The 17,320-nt window shown below is 35.3% G+C and overlaps 1 protein-coding gene and 1 long non-coding RNA gene across 7 annotated transcripts in view; one reads left to right on the top strand and one right to left on the bottom strand.

Annotated features, from left to right (window-relative positions):
• LOC149803351 (uncharacterized) overlaps positions 1 to 8,203 on the bottom strand; it is a 50,378-nt gene extending 42,175 nt beyond the window's left edge. Inside the window, exon 1 of the long non-coding RNA XR_016420205.1 lies at positions 8,095 to 8,203. This is a non-coding gene — a long non-coding RNA (uncharacterized LOC149803351). The remainder of the gene's footprint in view (positions 1 to 8,094) is intronic.
• The window catches only part of LOC149803349 (sulfate transporter-like), a 123,266-nt gene that overhangs the window by 66,451 nt on the left and 39,495 nt on the right, over positions 1 to 17,320 (top strand). For 4 of the 6 annotated variants that reach the window (XM_089953054.1, XM_089953051.1, XM_089953049.1 and 1 more), the window contains one exon: positions 7,734 to 7,859. The gene's annotated coding sequence lies outside the window, so the exon portion shown is untranslated. Of the gene's footprint in view, positions 1 to 7,733; positions 7,860 to 7,904; positions 8,081 to 9,605; positions 9,694 to 17,320 lie in introns of those variants that run through there. The other 2 variants (XM_089953052.1, XM_089953053.1) reach the window with 2 other exon arrangements.

The following is a 17,320-nucleotide window of genomic DNA, read 5'->3' as shown; positions in this document are numbered from 1 at the left end:
ATATAGGACTATAAAAGAAATTTTTCTATAAATCATTCAGTCCTGAAATGTATGTATTTTGAAGTACAGTTATAAACATTTATATATTTATTATAAATTATAACAAATTAAGGAATAATTGCGTTTCAAGATCGACACTATCACTTTTACGCCTTTTAAACAAATTAATTTTAAACTAATACTGCTTCATCACATTATTTTTCTGATTGTCGGGTAAGGAACCATTTTTTTCGAACAAGATGCGGCATCATTTTACTTATGTAATTTTTCATTCCAAATTTCATAAGTTTTTCTCAGTCTTATTTTTATCTTCAATTCATATAGATGTAACCCTAACCCTCACGCTACTAGTTACCTCTTCTTAATAGCGTTTAATACTCTCTTTATGCTCCAGGTTTTGTAATTCGTTCATATTAGTTAATTAATCGTAATTGGTTGTATCTGTAATTAACTGAGTTTCCGGTTGATCTTGAGTTTTGTTTTAAAAGACGAATATGAAATTGGTGTTGCCTCTAATTTCTTGCAGAACCCTTTCAATGAAAAGATGATGATTTATTATAAATTTGAATCTGGGTATATTCTCAAACGTATCCCATTGTCTAACACGTATATTGATGTTAGAGATAGGTTATTTGACTCTTCTTACTACCGTATTCATATTCTTTTAATAATTATCAAATTTACTGAATGTTTTCTTTTCATTTCGTGTAGTGGAAAATTACTTTAATCTTTACAAGAGACGTATCAGTCTAATATCCTGGTTCAACATTTGCATTTTTAAATAATTGCGAATAAATTATCCCAATAATGAAGAAAAATGTGTGTGTGTTTGTGTGTGTGTGTGTGTGTGTGTGTGTGTGTGTGATTTGGATTTTTAACGTAGCTTTAACAATTTTTCAGTCATATCGCTACGATGTCTGCCGTGTGGCAGTTTAAAGTGATGCCTAGCACTGGTGCATCATGCCGCAAACATGTAGCATAATGTCCCACCCAGTCACATTATCCTGACACCAGGCTGACCAGTCCTAACACTAACCTCGTAATGCTGAGCGCCAAGCGAGGCAGATGTTAGTACCATTTTTGTAAGTCTTTGGTATGACTCGGCCGGGGATTGAACCCACGACCTCCCGCATCCGAGTCGGACGCTTTAACCACTGGGCCACCGGAGCGGTGAAGACAAAATGAAAGTGTAGTCTGCTCTGATTTACTAGATAACATTTCCTCCAAAGATACCTTTGTATCCATATGCTATGTTCCCTCCATACATCTACTAAATTATGTTATACATATATGATACATTTTTCTAGCTCTTTGTTTGGTTACATTTCTATAATTAAAAGTATTTATTTTTGGATCCATATCCAGATTTCTCCCCACCCACCCCACCCCCGTAATATAATCATTAACTAATTGCAATATATCTTTGTTATATTTCAAGGTAAAAATCTGGACTGTCTCTGTTTGGCATAAAAATATTAAAGAGTAAATTTAACAGCGATACCGCCTTTTATTAATGTCGAATACATGGTGCCATCCTCTTGAAAACGACAAACTAAAATTATTATTCATGACAGTGTCTCATACATGCTGAAGTATGGATATATGCAGCGTGCGTATTTCATTGAACTGTCGTTACTAAATGTTATGTATATAAAATGTGTATTTGATTTAACTGTCGTTACTAAATATCATGTCCATGAACGTGTATTCATTTGAACTCTCTTTGCTGTATATTCTCTTTTTCAATAACCAATCAAATCAATCCATGCGAACAGCTCTTTCATTCACATAGAAATCCACAATTCACGCACCCATACACACACCTATGCAATTATTATTTAGTGGGTCTTTTTTTCCAGATAAACCATGCATGGTTAAAAATTTGCACGTGAATGGGTGGGTGAACTTGGCCAAAGTTAAACGTTTACAGTGGAATCCAAATGAAACTGCATGGTGTATCCAAATAAGTTTTAAAAAGTTTTACCACTGGGGGTCATAAAGGATCCGGACTTTGGAGGGTAGAGTACATACTGCAAATTTAAACTTCTATAGTAAGCTAAATTAAGAATTACTTTGCAGAATTAAAACGTAACATCTCATTTCAGACTTAATCATGTTATAATAAACAACATTAGACCAATAAAATACCATTAAATTATGTTCTTTGATCTGCTTTGATTGAAAAGGTACCATTAGCAGTCGATTTAAAGTGACATGTACATGAAATGTTCTTCATAAAACTGGGCAACAGGGTTCCAAGTGTAAGAAAAGAAAGTGTAAGAAAAGAATGTTGTTAAAACTGCGCTATCGACACGTAGAATAATAAAATTACGAGCATGACTGTGTCACTCTGTCCTCTGATATTAGAATTCCAATCGTTTCAAGTTCATTCTATCTGATGTTTAATCTAGGTTCAGTCTGGTTGATACTGATATCTGAGCTCGGTTCAGGCTGGTTCATACTATCTGATGTTTGATCTGGGTTCAATCTGATTCAAAATGTCTCATGTTTGATATGGGTTCAGTCTGGTTCCAGTGGACTGATAAGGTTTTGTTGTGCGGGTTTGACGCTTTTTTACTGGCGAGCTTTCTCGCATACGCACATTGATCCAGCCGCGACCCGAGCTCACGCAGAAAGAAGCAAGATGCGGGAGTGGTCTGTAAAGGGTGCGTGTGTGTGTGTCTTGGACCACTAGACCACTCGGGGCCACCAACAGATAAGAGATTTGTACAGAGGCGCACACATTTGAATATAAATGATATGATTAACTTGCAAAATTGCGGTCAAAATTATAATTAATCAGTTGGGTTTTTTTATAATTATAAATGTTCCTTTATTACTCTGTTTCAAAGAACCGATATATGTTATTTTTACTTCATATCAATAATCAACCATTCATCAGATGAATGAAAGAAAGAGTTGCAATGACTTCTATAATCTTTATGTCATAAATATATTCTGCAGAACATATTTACTAGAATAGTTTTTATTTAAAAAACCCTACTTATCAGTAAGTTACTATCAATGCAACAGAATGTTGTATTAATCCCATTAAAGAAAATAAGATGAATGTTATCGTCAAACCATTGTATGGCTTTCCAAAAGTTCTGGATTATGGTTGGGTGAACAACTTAAGTATTTTCACTTGCAAGAAGCAAATATCTTCTCTTTATTATTATTATTATTATTATTATTATTCGATTCGTTTCATAAATTCAGTATTAAGTCATTACCTATTTGAGATCCACTATTTACGCAGAAATAACTAACCTTTTTCGAGTCAGTATGACCTTGAACTCTAAGCTGTCAAACCCGATATCTGTAAATAATGTCTGCCCCGTATCAGCAAATCTTTCTTAACATTTTGGTTCAGTCATGTGTTGTGCAATGTAAGTTATTTTTCGGAAACTCTTTTTCCTTATATGTGTCCCAATGGCCTTGACATTTAACCTTTCGACCTAAAAATCAAAAAATTTCTTCCTTAAACCAGGCTCAGGTCGCCTTACAAGAGTGTCTAGGGTATGTGGTCCTGAAATAAAAGGTACAGGATAAATGCTACTTGTTTTCTTTGAGTCATATTGAACATGATCTTTGACTATAAAGCCTCAAACTGTATACCACGGTAAGTAATCTATCAATAAAATGGATAGATGGACGGGTCACGTACGCTTTAGCTTGATACACTACGTCGTACGGCGAGTGGACAGACTCAATTTAAGGGTCTTTTAAAATCACTGAAATTTAGCATGTCTGTCTGTCTGTACGGGTGCATACACTGGTATAATGCCAAACTGGTACTAATTCCAATCTCTGCGCGAAGTTAAAGATGACCTATAAACAATTAAACTTGAGCGCGAGTTAGAGTTTTATTTTCGGATAGTTTCGTGACTAGCTGTCCGGTCCTATTCATTTCTTTAAATTGGATCAAACATTTGAATTTTAACAATTCTGATAGTATATTATTACTGTTAATGTAAAGCAATTTCTATATTACATATATGTTGAAATTCCGGTGGTGGTGGTTCGTGGGCTTAATGCCATTGTCATCAAATGATTGACGATACATGGCGGCCAGTGTATCTGGTAAAGGGGAAAACTATCAGTCGCCGTAGCGGACAAAAGCTGGTCCAATCGGAACGTTGCCGTTGAAATTTTAATTTCGTATGTCCAGAATTCCAATTTCAAGTGTTGTATCAAATATGCTTGTCCTTAAAGTTCCATTTTCTAGGTCGAGATTTTAGATTGTATCTGTTGAATTAAACAGTAGTGGTTGAAAGTTATATTTTCTGTGTCGAGGTTTTATATTGTTTTGTTTGAATTACACGGCGGTGGTTGAAATTTGAATGTCATTCGTCGAGAGTTCCTAATTTACGTATTGGTTCAAGGAGTTTATTTTGAAAGTTTCATTTCTTATGTTGAGTAAGTATTTAAATTTCATCTGTTGAATTACACATAAATGGTTGAAAAATCGATGTCCGATGTCGAGTTCTTAGACTGCATCTTCTGAATTACACGGCAGTTGTTGAAATTTTTGAAGTCAAATGTCGAGAGTTTAAATTTAACATGTCAGAATTGTTATTTTTATGTGGTGAAATGATGTGTTGGTGTTAAAAGTAACATTGCACAATGTCCACATTAACAATTCAAAATAATATTAAGATACATCATTCGTGTATTCAATTACGAGGCCCCATTACATTTCATGCATTTACAGTTTGATAGTTACCATTCACAGGTCAAGAATTACTATGAATTTCTTCGCTTGAGGTCGCTCTCGTGAACTTACCGCGTTATTTTTAAACAAGGAGGCTACTTCTCCTTGCTGTGAAATTCAGGAGATGAGATCTAAATACTCACCGTATGAAATGGAGCTTTCATCACAAACAGTTACATATCAGCGTGGGAATTAGGGATTATCGACATATTACTTTGAAATTTCAACCACCGCTGTGTAATTTAAAATATACACTGGAAAACGTCGACATAGGAAATAAAACTTTAAACCACCACTGTATGATTCAACATATAAAATCTAAAATCTCGATCTTGAGAATGGAACTTTAAGGACATGCAATTTGATCCAACACGTGATATTGGATATCTCGACATACGACATCGAGATTTCAAATGTAGCTTTCTCCTTGGACCAGTTTCATAGAAAACCACAGTAAGAATCATCGACCCACATGAATCTACTAGTAGGCATTATCACATGCCGAGCCTGAAACTCGAGCCCACGCGAAAAGAGGTACGATGGCAGTGATCAGTAAAGGCGAAAACATAGACCATTCGGCCTCCAATGCCCCGTTAAAATTCAGGTAATTCAAAATAATCGCTGGAATAATCTTATGGAGGACATTTTATTAGCGTCGTCAGAACAATGTATTCGATAAGACCTACCGTTCTGTCAGATGTTTGTTTTAATAATAGGAATCATGACACTAACCCTCTATAGGATGTCTATCCATTGTTAATTCGTCATTGTTGTATTTCGCTGAGGGCATCGATTAGCGTGCACAGATAGATGCCAGATATTAGCGACGGTTATTTTATAAAGTTGCCAAGATCCCTACTGTACAAGTCACTACAGTTGTGGCACATAGAGTGTCCTCCGTGGAAAGAAAATTAGGTGGTTGTTTTGAGATCGAGTGCAAGAGTCAGTTACTGTAAAATGTTTATTACTTGACTTTAAGTTACAGGTAAATTGCTACAGGTAATTTATTTTATGACGAAACTAGAGTGATGATAATAAACTGGGAAAGAATCTGCAAATTCTAATCCTCAGGTGCGTGTGACGATTATCAAACGTGCTTGAGAAAACTTTAAATATTTAAAGTGCAATTTCTGTATAAAGTAGTTTGTACGCTTAGAGAGCATAATGGGTGTTACGGGTCTGTTTTGACGGATATGCAAGGATACATAATGGGTCGAGACCAATGATCCTATATTCAGCGATATCTGCAACTATATCCATTCTGCCATAAATCTGAAAAGGTACGTAAAATTTGCTGCTGTGGTCAGCCTATGAAATTTACATTGTACATAACGAATCATCATCACAACCACAACCTCCACCACTTCAACACCGCTACCATGACAACCACAAATTTATTGTCGCTTGCTTGCTTCTTAGTTGCTGCTGTATGAAGTTGTTTTTATCTGTGGTGGTGGTGCTACTATAGCCGTCGCCATCACCACTACAACTACTACTACTGCAGTCTGATAAGGAATTTTCAAACGAGTTAAGTAAAGCCAGGGCCGGAGCCAGACCCTAACAGACTATCTGGCGCCCTAGGCAAGGTTAGATTCTGGCGTCCCCCAACCCAAGGAAAATATCAATTTAAAAATTTATAAACAATAAAAAAAATAAAAAAATGCGCCCCCTGAAATGAGCGCCCTAGGCGGCTGCCTAGTTTGCCTATATGGTAGCGCCGGCCCTGAGTAAAGCAGTATTAGGGCTGCGGGTCATACGTTGAACGTACTAGCGTGAAGTATTTTTGCCACAAAAAACAAGTAGCAGATCCAAATTTATAATTGGGGGTGGGGTGGGGTACAGTGGTGCGTAAACAAGTAGGCGTGAAGCCTGTGGGATAGACCCTCCAGCGGGGTATAAGGAGGTCTGAAGCTCACATATACGAAGCGTTCACAGGACATATTTTTGACCATCTAACTGAAATGAAACCCTTCTTTTGGAAACGTTTCGGTTGTTTCGCGCTCATTTTTTTCTTTTGGGGTGGGGAAGGAGAGATCCACCCCCGTTAATCTGAGACTTATTTAGCTAATTGTTGTCATATATTTTAATTTACACTGATCGCCCACCTTATAAGGTACACGTCATACTGCAAATGGACTGAAACGAACTATACACTGGTATCGACCATACCTGTGAAGGACTATCAATACCTTTACTGTGACACAACACGGTGATCATAAACAAAAGGAGTTTTGACAGCAGTGATAATGAATGTTCAGAAGTATTTGCATTCAGTGGGCATTGTCGACTCACAACACATACTTTTAAAAGAAAGGTTTCGTAAGATTTTTCACCAGTGAAAGCACAACATTTGTAATCATTAGTTTGTATGCAAGCCAATCCCCAGAAATTTAGAAGCTATTATTAGCAAAACTATGCTAATTTTTTTCTAACTCACCCCCAGAAGACCACGATATGCACCGTAAGAGACTAAATGACGCAGATTTGTAGATATTGACACTAAATTAAATTTTACAACCACGTTGTCCTTGGGAAAGGCACTCGTTTCCCATTTCCTTGGCATGAGATAGGCAATAATGTACTAAACTTACCGTCACAACCAACACGAAGGAGACTAATGAATTTTTTTTTAAATTATAAAAACCAATAACAAACTACTTTTACACCACCCAGACTATCGATGTAGAATGAAGTTGATTGTATCTTGTATCGTGAAAGCTAATAGAAATTCACTCCATAATCAACAATCACGCCCCGTGTTCATGCCTGTGATTTAGACATCCAAAATGACCACTCACGTGATCGTAGGACGTAATTCTTGACAACTCCAATTATTTTGATCGTAGCGTTCTCTTTTCAGGCTATGCGGTTGTCGCTAGACGGGAAGTAAATATTATAATGATAACATGGCAAGTCATTTATTGTTTGTGTCAATAAAAATGGGCACGCAAGTCTATTTCAGTAACAGATAATATTCAGTCTATTAAATCACAACTATCTACTTCTTATAATATTACAGGAGCCGCAGGCACGTGACCTAATGTGCGTTTCCCTTGACGCAATCGATTCGAGTCAACATTAAGCAAAGATCGATATTTGCCCCTCATTATAGAGGACGTTTCTCTCCTGTGATCAAGACCATCAGGTACCATTCTGTCTATCAAGCAACTCACACCCATATTATGCCTTCTTGTATTTCAAACCGACCACGTGTATACTTCTTCACCCGTAGTATTCGTAGCTGGAAACGCTGGTGTTTCTGTTATAATGTTCGGAACAGTCCTTGCATATTACGGGTCTTCAATTAGTCAACTAGAATCAATAAGTTATTTTTGGAATATGTGACATTTATTTTCGTTCCTTAAGGTAAGTTTACGTACCTTGTTTGAATTGCCTTCCAGATTCGAATTCGTACCATTTCACATCCAGACTGAGTTTTGTAAATCAGTTGATAGAGGCCTAATATCGTGTAATTGAATTGAGATTTGTCTCTGTTCTGTTCAGAGTGGGCGATAATTGAGAAACTATCAAGGGAGAAAACTCAAATATAAATCAGAACATGTGATCTCGATAATTATTTCCCTTTATGTCTCTTGACTATATATATATATATATATATATATATATATATATATATATATATATATATATATATATATATATATTGCAGTTTTTTTTAGGGTCAGTGCATGAAGTTAACGAAATAGTAATTTGCTTCGAAGTGTAATGACACATTTTTTATGACAATGGAGATAATTTCGGCAGATTCTCTCTACGATACAAGTAACTTTTTCGTGAACAAAGTATATTTTAATCGACCAAAAATCATCTTTTCGTTAAGATTTGTATTACCTACTTTATATGTAGCAATTTCACATAGATTTACCTTTTGTGTAGAGAAAGCATTTTTTTTAGGCAGCCTTTACAATTTACGTGAAGAAAGCATTACATTCGCGAGGAAATAAGTGTTAATGAAGATTGTATCATTGACCGTTCATGTACGCAAACTGTTCAAAGTTGCATGCCACTAATATCATAAAGTTAGATAAGCAGGTCAAGACATTTAGTATTGTTAGCATCTTAAAGACTTCGCAAATTAAAATATATGTTCATACTTATGTTTAGATTACACGATCTAATTAAGCTTCATTAAGATAGGGTTTTGGGGAAATGATTTGCAATATATCAGGATTGTGAATTGTATTACTATATACTCAGGTGTTGGTTTAGAAAAAGAAAAAAAACGGACAAATGCATTAATCTTGAAAGACGTATGTGAGATATATGGTTTATGGAAATGTCCATCAGAGTTACCAGTCTTGCATGTTGAATGTTTGAAGTCATTTTATTACATAAAACTGAAAAGGAAAGGTCACATTAAGTGACTCTGTTTTTTGCTTTTTTTATTTATTTATACCACATTTATTTCACAAGACACTATTTGTTAACAAACAAAATGGTACAGTTTGTAACGACGCATACTAAAGGCATTATAGGGTAAGAAAGTGACATAATTTAATAATTTTTTTTACATTTTTCACTATGAAAGTAACCTACTTTTCATGAAGGTCATCTATTAATAACCTTCTGTATGTAAAAAAAAATAACACCAATCGTCTATAAAGATTTTTGTGGATGCCAAAGGTAATGTTTGTAATAAAGTTTGTACAATTTGCGCTATCAAAGGACCAAGTATTGGACAGGAAGGAAGTCTTCATAATCATTGAATTATTGGCCATTCATGCTATTGAACCTGCCAGCACATCAAAGGTAATCACGCTGACAAGATAACCATGCCAGAATTGTCACCTAAACAAAAATGATTTGTGGTAACGATTGTCTTCTTCCCAGTGGCATGTCCACTAAGCCGCAAAGCCCCTGGCGCCATAGATAGCTAACGTATATGCTACTTATATAAGCAAACTGGATTGAAAGGAAAGGACACCGCAAAGAGCGGACTGGATTGCAAGGTTTGAAAGGTAAGAGCCGAGTTAGTACAAAGCCACCATTTGAAACACAAGCAAATTTAAATCAGTTACTTATGGAAATGGAAGGAATGCATTGTCTGATTCTAATATTGATTGAATGTAGGGGATCATCTCCAAACCTAAATATAATCATGGCATATTTAAAATTAATCCATTCATCGCTCTCTCTCTCTCTCTCTCTCTCTCTCTCTCTCTCTCTCTCTCTCTCTCTCTCCATTATTTTGCCCGAATATAGTACATTTACATGTAACTAGATGAAGCTATATTACGTTTGTGGGGTTATCGATGTAAATTTCTTACTGGTTTTTATGATATAGGATACTTTGTAAGAACTGATAGTCTGATCTCGTCAGTCAACATTTATGGCAGCAAAATGTGTTTAAACTGAGATGGTTTGTAAGGGTTTCGAATTGCGAACAGCATTACTAAATGCTCAGGGTTTAGTTACAAAATGGACAAATAGACTGCTATTGGCAGAGGTAAGTAAATTATTTTAATAAAACAATATATATTTAGTGCAAAATGAGTTTAACAATTATAATTTTATGTTACGGCTTGAAGGTTTTTTAATTATAAGGAATTGAAACGAAAACTGTCATTTAGTTATTTATATAAGATAAAAATTGTTCCAGATGAAACTTTGCATAAGAAAGAAAATTATATAAAAATAGACAAAGTTAAAATCAGGTGTTACTACAGATCAAGTTATTATATTGATTTATGTTATTTAGTACCTCATAATTTATGTAGGCGGGCTTTTCTGGAAGTTTCCGTGTTTTACAGGTTATAGGGGAACGCTTAGACGTTCATACGAACAGTGGTGTGGTGCGAAATAAAAAAGATATGAGAGAACGCAATAATAAAGAAGTGAGGGAACGCATGTTATTCAGATGGGGGTGGGGGTGGGTTACGATGACAAGCGCAAAAAGTGAGACGCGTGGGAATGGCGTTCCCGCAACACTACACCCCCGCACATACACCGAGTACGGTAGGCAGTTCTTATGGGTGACATGAATTCACACACAGGTAGGGATAATCTGAGTTAGTATCAGATGTTGATTCTTTCCCCCATCTGCCCCTATCCGCTGACCACGTGTTAGAATGTCCATATACACTTTAAGATTTGGACACATACATTGTTTGCAATCACTTTCATATTTAGTTTTCTTTAAAGTCCATATGTAACCCAGCTCAAACATAAATAGCCACGTGTACAAATCATCACATAGTCAATATTTAGTTCCTCTTTTCTGAGATAAATGAAATAAGCAAAGGAAAAATAAAAGAATAAGGCATGAGAGGTGTACATGAAAGGAGTCTTCTGGAAGCGCAGATTCCCTTTGAGGATTTTCATATGAGAACCCAATGTTTATTAAAAAGTAAGACGCACTCCTTTGTCTCTTTTTGCTAAATACTGCTGATTCTAAAAATATTTAGCTGCATTAAAATCCTCGTATTTCCGCAAGCTTTTAGAGTAATCAGATCAGTTGAATGTGAAAACCACCCCACCCCCCTTTGCAATCCAACCAAATTCAAAGTAATGTTCAGCAGAGATGGTAATCATCATTACAAAAGCTCACTGGCCAACACTTTTCTTGCATAACGTGCTCCTACATCTGTGTGCATACTTGACTATCCAGATGAGACTGGTGTCGGAAGAAAAACATATGGAAATACCAGAGAAGAAAACACGTTACAAAACAGTAGAAGATATTTCAATACTGGGATCAATATAAAAGTGGGGCTATGAATACAGACAAGTTTTTAAGAGCTTGTGGACACGTATATGCTTCAGCGATTTTCTTTTCGAGGGGTGGGGGCAGGCACCGGCATTAATTACTAATTTGAAAGAACAAATTTTGTTTCTTTTGTAAATTTTGTATGCACGACTTACGAACAGTTATTTGATAAATCTACGACTATTATTGGAAATTTTCACTGTTTAAGTACGTGAATGAATTGTCAATTAAAATATTGCAAGGTTATCAGTTATCCCATTTCTCTATCTATCTATCTATCTATCTATCTATCTATCTATCTATCTATCTATTCAATTGGCTTTATTTTCATCCCATACTGACAGATTTGATTTGCAAATTACTCATCTTTATCTAAAAGTCATGCCGGTCTTTTATGTTAATTTACGCATATTAAATTAATTATAAATTGTTGTTTTTAAATTTAATATTAATTTTGTTTAATTGAAGTCTATCAAATCCTAATAATTGAATGATCTGCACCTTGACTGTTACCAAGAACTTCGAGACCAAAATGATTGATAACTAGGGTATTCTACATCGGTGGCCAGGTATTCAACTAGGTCAAGAAAAGAGCACGTTGTGTCTGATCGGCACCATATATCAACATGCGTTGTTTTCATTTGATATCACAGCGCGCGGTGCGTGTAAATGATAATCCTCCAATGAATATGGATGTATGAAGATCATAATAACATGAATAATTGCCGTTTAAAGATATGTAAAATTCAATTCAAACAAAAATGATACCCATTACTGAAATGATCGGCGTTAAACGCAAACATGACCTGTATGACTCTTGTTATAGAACACTGTGTTGAGTTATTCCAAATGAAATTGTTTCAAGGTCCCTCAGTATCAAAGGACATGTCAAAGGTCAAGTTGTTGTTTCATTATTCATGGTATTTATTCTACAGATGTTTAAACAAAAGCAATCTTAAAACGTCTATGGTTATTCATAACTTACTGAGATGAGCTTTCAACATATAAAACCAAAACAATAATGTCAGAACCTAGATGTGTTGGGTCTTGCTTTAATTGGGGTACGTTTTGACTTGGGTATATTTAGATTTGAGTACGTTTCGACTTGGGTACGTTTCGGTTTGGGTAAGTTTTGATTTGGGTACGTTTTGACCTGTTCCTGTCAAAACAGATATCGTTGAGAGATTCTCAATCCAGGATATGTTGAATAAATTCGACGTCTGGTTCATTGTATGGAATGTAAAATATACACAGGTTTACACGAACAATTTGAATTCACCAATAAATATTAATAGGTTTCAAGAAATTTAAACGTTTGTACAATGTGAACACGAAGATGAATATTGTACAGACATTGAAATAAATACCATTAAGTCTCGTGCTGCCCTATTTATTAAAATATAAGGAGTCAACTGCAAAAGTAAATATCAATTTGGGAAGTTTATACCTTGGTGCAACGAGGAATATGAAATACAGAGAAAGGAATTTTAGAACATGTTGAATTTATATCGATTGAATGAAAGTCACGATATTAGACTTGGGAGTTCTGAATAATTGTTTTATTGATTGGACAGCAACATATTCCTTACATACTGAAGTCCAAGCCTGATTTAGCAAATATTTGTACTTTGGATACTATTAACATAGTGACGTATGCTGTGGATAATATTAGCAAATATTTGTATTGTGGATACTATTAGCAAAGATGCATGTACTGTGGGTAATATTAGTAAGATACGTGTACTGGGCATACTATTAGCATATTGACGTATACTGTGGATAATATTACCAAATATTTGTATTGTGGATACTATTAGCATATACTGTGGATACTGTTAGCAAAGATATGTGGACCGTGGTTACTATTAGCAAAGGTGCGCGTACTGTGAATACTATTAGCAAATATACGCGTACTGTAAATACTATTTTTCAAGCACGGTAGATGCCATATAACTGAATACTAGTAAAAATGCGTTATGAAGATTTTGCCAATTTTTTTTTACCAACTCAATTGTCTATTTCGTACGTAATATGATATGCACTTTTAAATGTATATGAGATAAAATTTGGCATTAGTCTGTCTATATATAAAGATGTTAAAATAGGGTAATATATACTAATTCTTTGAGTTTTATGCAGTACCAGTGTAATGCAGGTTCAGTATATATGATTTGCAATAATTCTGGATGAATTTGACACTAAGAATATGGCAACGTTATGCAGGCCTTTGAAAATTATACATACTTTTTGAGAATACGACATTGTGTTTTTTGTTATGTTTTTGTTGAGGGGTGGATGAAATACAATAGGATTTGGAAAATGGGATTGTAATTTTGCTAGCATATGATTATTGCTGTAAATGGAAATTACAATTGCTATTTAATGCAAGGAAAACAGATATTACGATTTTTGGAAAAGCTAGAATTAATTCTAGGCAGAAATGATATTTTTCACTCCGATGTCCTTACACTAGAAATTGTTAACATATGAGGGAATTGTGTTTACAACTGGCAAATCCTCTCCTGAATCAGTTTAAAGCCAACAAAGCAATATTTAAGTTAAATGGATGCTTAAGATTGTTGTAAATATGAACGTAAAATTAGTCGAACGGATTTGAAATTATGCTGCTGAGGTTTGGGATTTTATCGTTGCTAATCACATTGAATAAAATTCATCTATAATTTGTAAAATACTGTTAGATGAAAAGCATATATATATAAAAAAAAACGATTTACAATATTTTAGAAATAGAGAGCTTGGTAGCGTTTGTTAATATCTGACTCATATTTTAGAATCATTAAATATTGGCATGAACTAAATTTTGTCATTGTGAGTCGAAATGTATGTCGTGCTAGTTTATAATGTGATATGCAATTACATACTGCTGAATGTAGGTAAAAGTTTTATTGACTTACTATATGAGGGAGTTACTGTTTAGCTTTGATTTTAAGTAGTCTATGGGTGGAGCGTATACTTTTTTAGGGGGTCTATATTTAAATGAAAACTTTGGGATTTTTTTAATATATGTAAATGGCGCAGCCGAATACACGATTAAAGCTGGGCTTTATTTAATCGTAAATTGTGTGGACTTGTTTAATGTTTAAACCGTGTGTTGATGGTGTGTGTGTGTGTGTGTGTGTGTGTGTGTGTGTGTGTGTGTGTAAATTTATAACTAGCGTAGGAAGACTTTGTGCTTCCTCCCATCAATTATAAGTTGAAATGAATAGATGTGCAAAGCCAGATCCTTCTTATGTTAGAATCTAATCATATTGGCGTATTTTAGACGATATTTTCCAGATTGTCTTGGGATGTCTTCTGTATAATACCTAAATAGTATCGCAGTTTTTTTTTTCTCTCGAATTACTGTCATATTATCATAATTTAAAATTAATGAGAAATCTTTCGAATTTCGTTTTAAGGTTAGTTTTTTTTATATAAACAAGATATGGTAAGAAGTTTTCTTTGTTTAATAATTATGTCAGTATTAATGTGAACTATTAACCAATCCCGTTTGAGTATTATTTATATTAAAAAAAAACATTTTCAATGTATGTACACTACAGCCTCCCCCCCCCCCACATTGACCCAAGTCATCTAAACGGAACAGCACAATAATAACGAGGCACGGGCAGCGATACGACAGGTCAATTAACTAGCACGAGGCAGGACATGCCACATCAGTCAATGTGCATGAATGATAATGAAACGACTAAAATGACCACTTAACCAAATATTGCAACATCAAACTTGTTAGACGCAAGGGCGGCCAGTCCATCTAGACAAATTAAGCCGTTGCCTGGTGCTCCAAGTTAAATGGGGCGTCAAATCTGAGGATAAATTAAGGGATGTGTGTCTCAGATTGCATGGTTTGCCTAAGGCGCCAGTTGTCGGTAGCTATTTTAGGTCCGCCCTTGGTTCGTCGTGTTAACTATTTTTATATAATAAGGTGGTTACATTACTTACGTAATCTCGCAAGGTGTCAAAACAATAAACACTTAGGTAGAAATTAAAATATTTCGTTATCATTTGTAAATACTTGTAGCTTTAAACAAAAAATTACAATAGTTTATCCAGAATTCGTTCCGCTTGTTGATGAATATGATACACTTTCGTCTTTGTAGAAAAAACACGGAAACTTGGATAATGTTAGAGTTTCAGGTCATGCAGTTATAAGCAAAAAATGATCGAGGTGTCTTAGAAAATTAGGAGGCATAGTTGTAATGTGTTTAAAGAACTAATATCAGAATAAACAAGAATGTTGGCCAGTGACTATGAATATGTTCTTTGGTTCCAGATCTGAAAACAATTATTTGGGGACTATCTTGAAACTTAGTTTTCGGTATTTTATGTATACCTCCAGCATCCAAAATTCATTGTATTATTTACTTAATGTATAAGACAGACCTAAGACCAAATTGCATGGATCCAGACCTGCAGATGATGATGATACTACTACTACTATTACTACTACTACTACTAGTACTACTGCTACTACTACTACTAATAATAATGTGAACTTAGTACAGCGCCTAGTCTTTGGCAGTTATAAACGCTTTGCAATATTAGATTAAACAGTTTTTTTAAAAACATGAACAACAACATGATTGTAGATACTTAAACTAACCAGATAGAAGTGAATTACTTTAGTCCAGTCTTTGAAAGTACATGTACTAAGGAACACAGAAGTGTTTTAGTGGCATCAACCAAAAGAAAATTGCGAATGGAGCTGATGAGTCTCAGCTCCTGATATGTAGCCTTGCATATGTTCATGACATTTTGGTGTAATGAGAGCAAAGTGACACCTATGTTTCGTATTGACTGTCGATTTGTTGATACTTATTGTTTGAGGTAAAGGATGTGAATGAAAAAGACTTGGCGTATTGATCAGGATGACTTCACATAGGAAATAGACCTCTCTAGGCCTTGGATGGTAGCCTCTACTTCAGATGGGAAGCTAGATCTGTATAATTGAGTGTTTGCAGCGTACCACAGTGGCACACGCAGAATAAGTTTCTGGTGAGAGGCAAACATGCAGAGGTCAGCTAATACGTGTCATTGATGCAGGCCAAAACATGTTTAGAGGTGAAATCGGGGGTGGGGGTGGGGCAAGTGATCCGCCTCCCTTGTCCTACATGCGGGTGCCCGTGGCGCATAATAGGTGAGACACCGGGTGTCGATCTATGAGGCTCGAGAGCAGCTGAATGTATTGAATGAAGAGATGTCGATCTATGAGGCTCGAGAGCAGCTGAATGTATTGAATGAAGAGAACTGAGCCTTGAACAGAGCCTTGAGGAACACCAAAAATATAGATCAACTTCTCTGGAATATATTCCATTTACAGACACATTTTGTGTCACGTGAACTAAGTAAGTCTGTAACCATAGTAAGTCCAGATACATGCTGTAGATGGTTCAGAAATATATCATTGTGTTTTGTTTCAAATGCCAGAGACGAATCAAGGATGGGGTGGACATTAATTATTCCATTATCCAAATCACAGAGTTGTCATTAGCTATTCTCAGAAGGGCAATTTCAGTACATTGTTTAGAAGGATTATTTGAATTTAGATGAGATACAAATTGGGACAGAACAACCTTTTCTAAGATTTTTCTAAATGAATGAGAGGTTAGAAACATGATAGTAGTTCTTTAAATCGCTAGGGTCAAGTGTCGGTTTCTTCAGCAGAAGTTTAACGATGACATTTTTGAAGAATAATGGGAATTCCCCGGATGAGATAGAAGGATTGATTACATCGGTTAATGGAGGCAATATTTAATCTATGCACTCAAGTAGCAGTGATGTCGGAATCGGATCGAGTTCACATGACTTTGGGGGCTTTTCATCTCAGTTATATGCAGGAAATCCATAGAGACAAGTTC

The sequence above is a fragment of the Sinohyriopsis cumingii genome, chromosome 3, assembly GCF_028554795.1.
Source record: "Sinohyriopsis cumingii isolate HCF-2022 chromosome 3, ASM2855479v2, whole genome shotgun sequence".
Lineage (NCBI taxonomy): Eukaryota > Metazoa > Mollusca > Bivalvia > Unionida > Unionidae > Sinohyriopsis > Sinohyriopsis cumingii.
The sequence above is the reverse complement of the archived record's forward strand: the minus strand, read 5'-3'. Positions and strand labels throughout refer to the sequence as shown.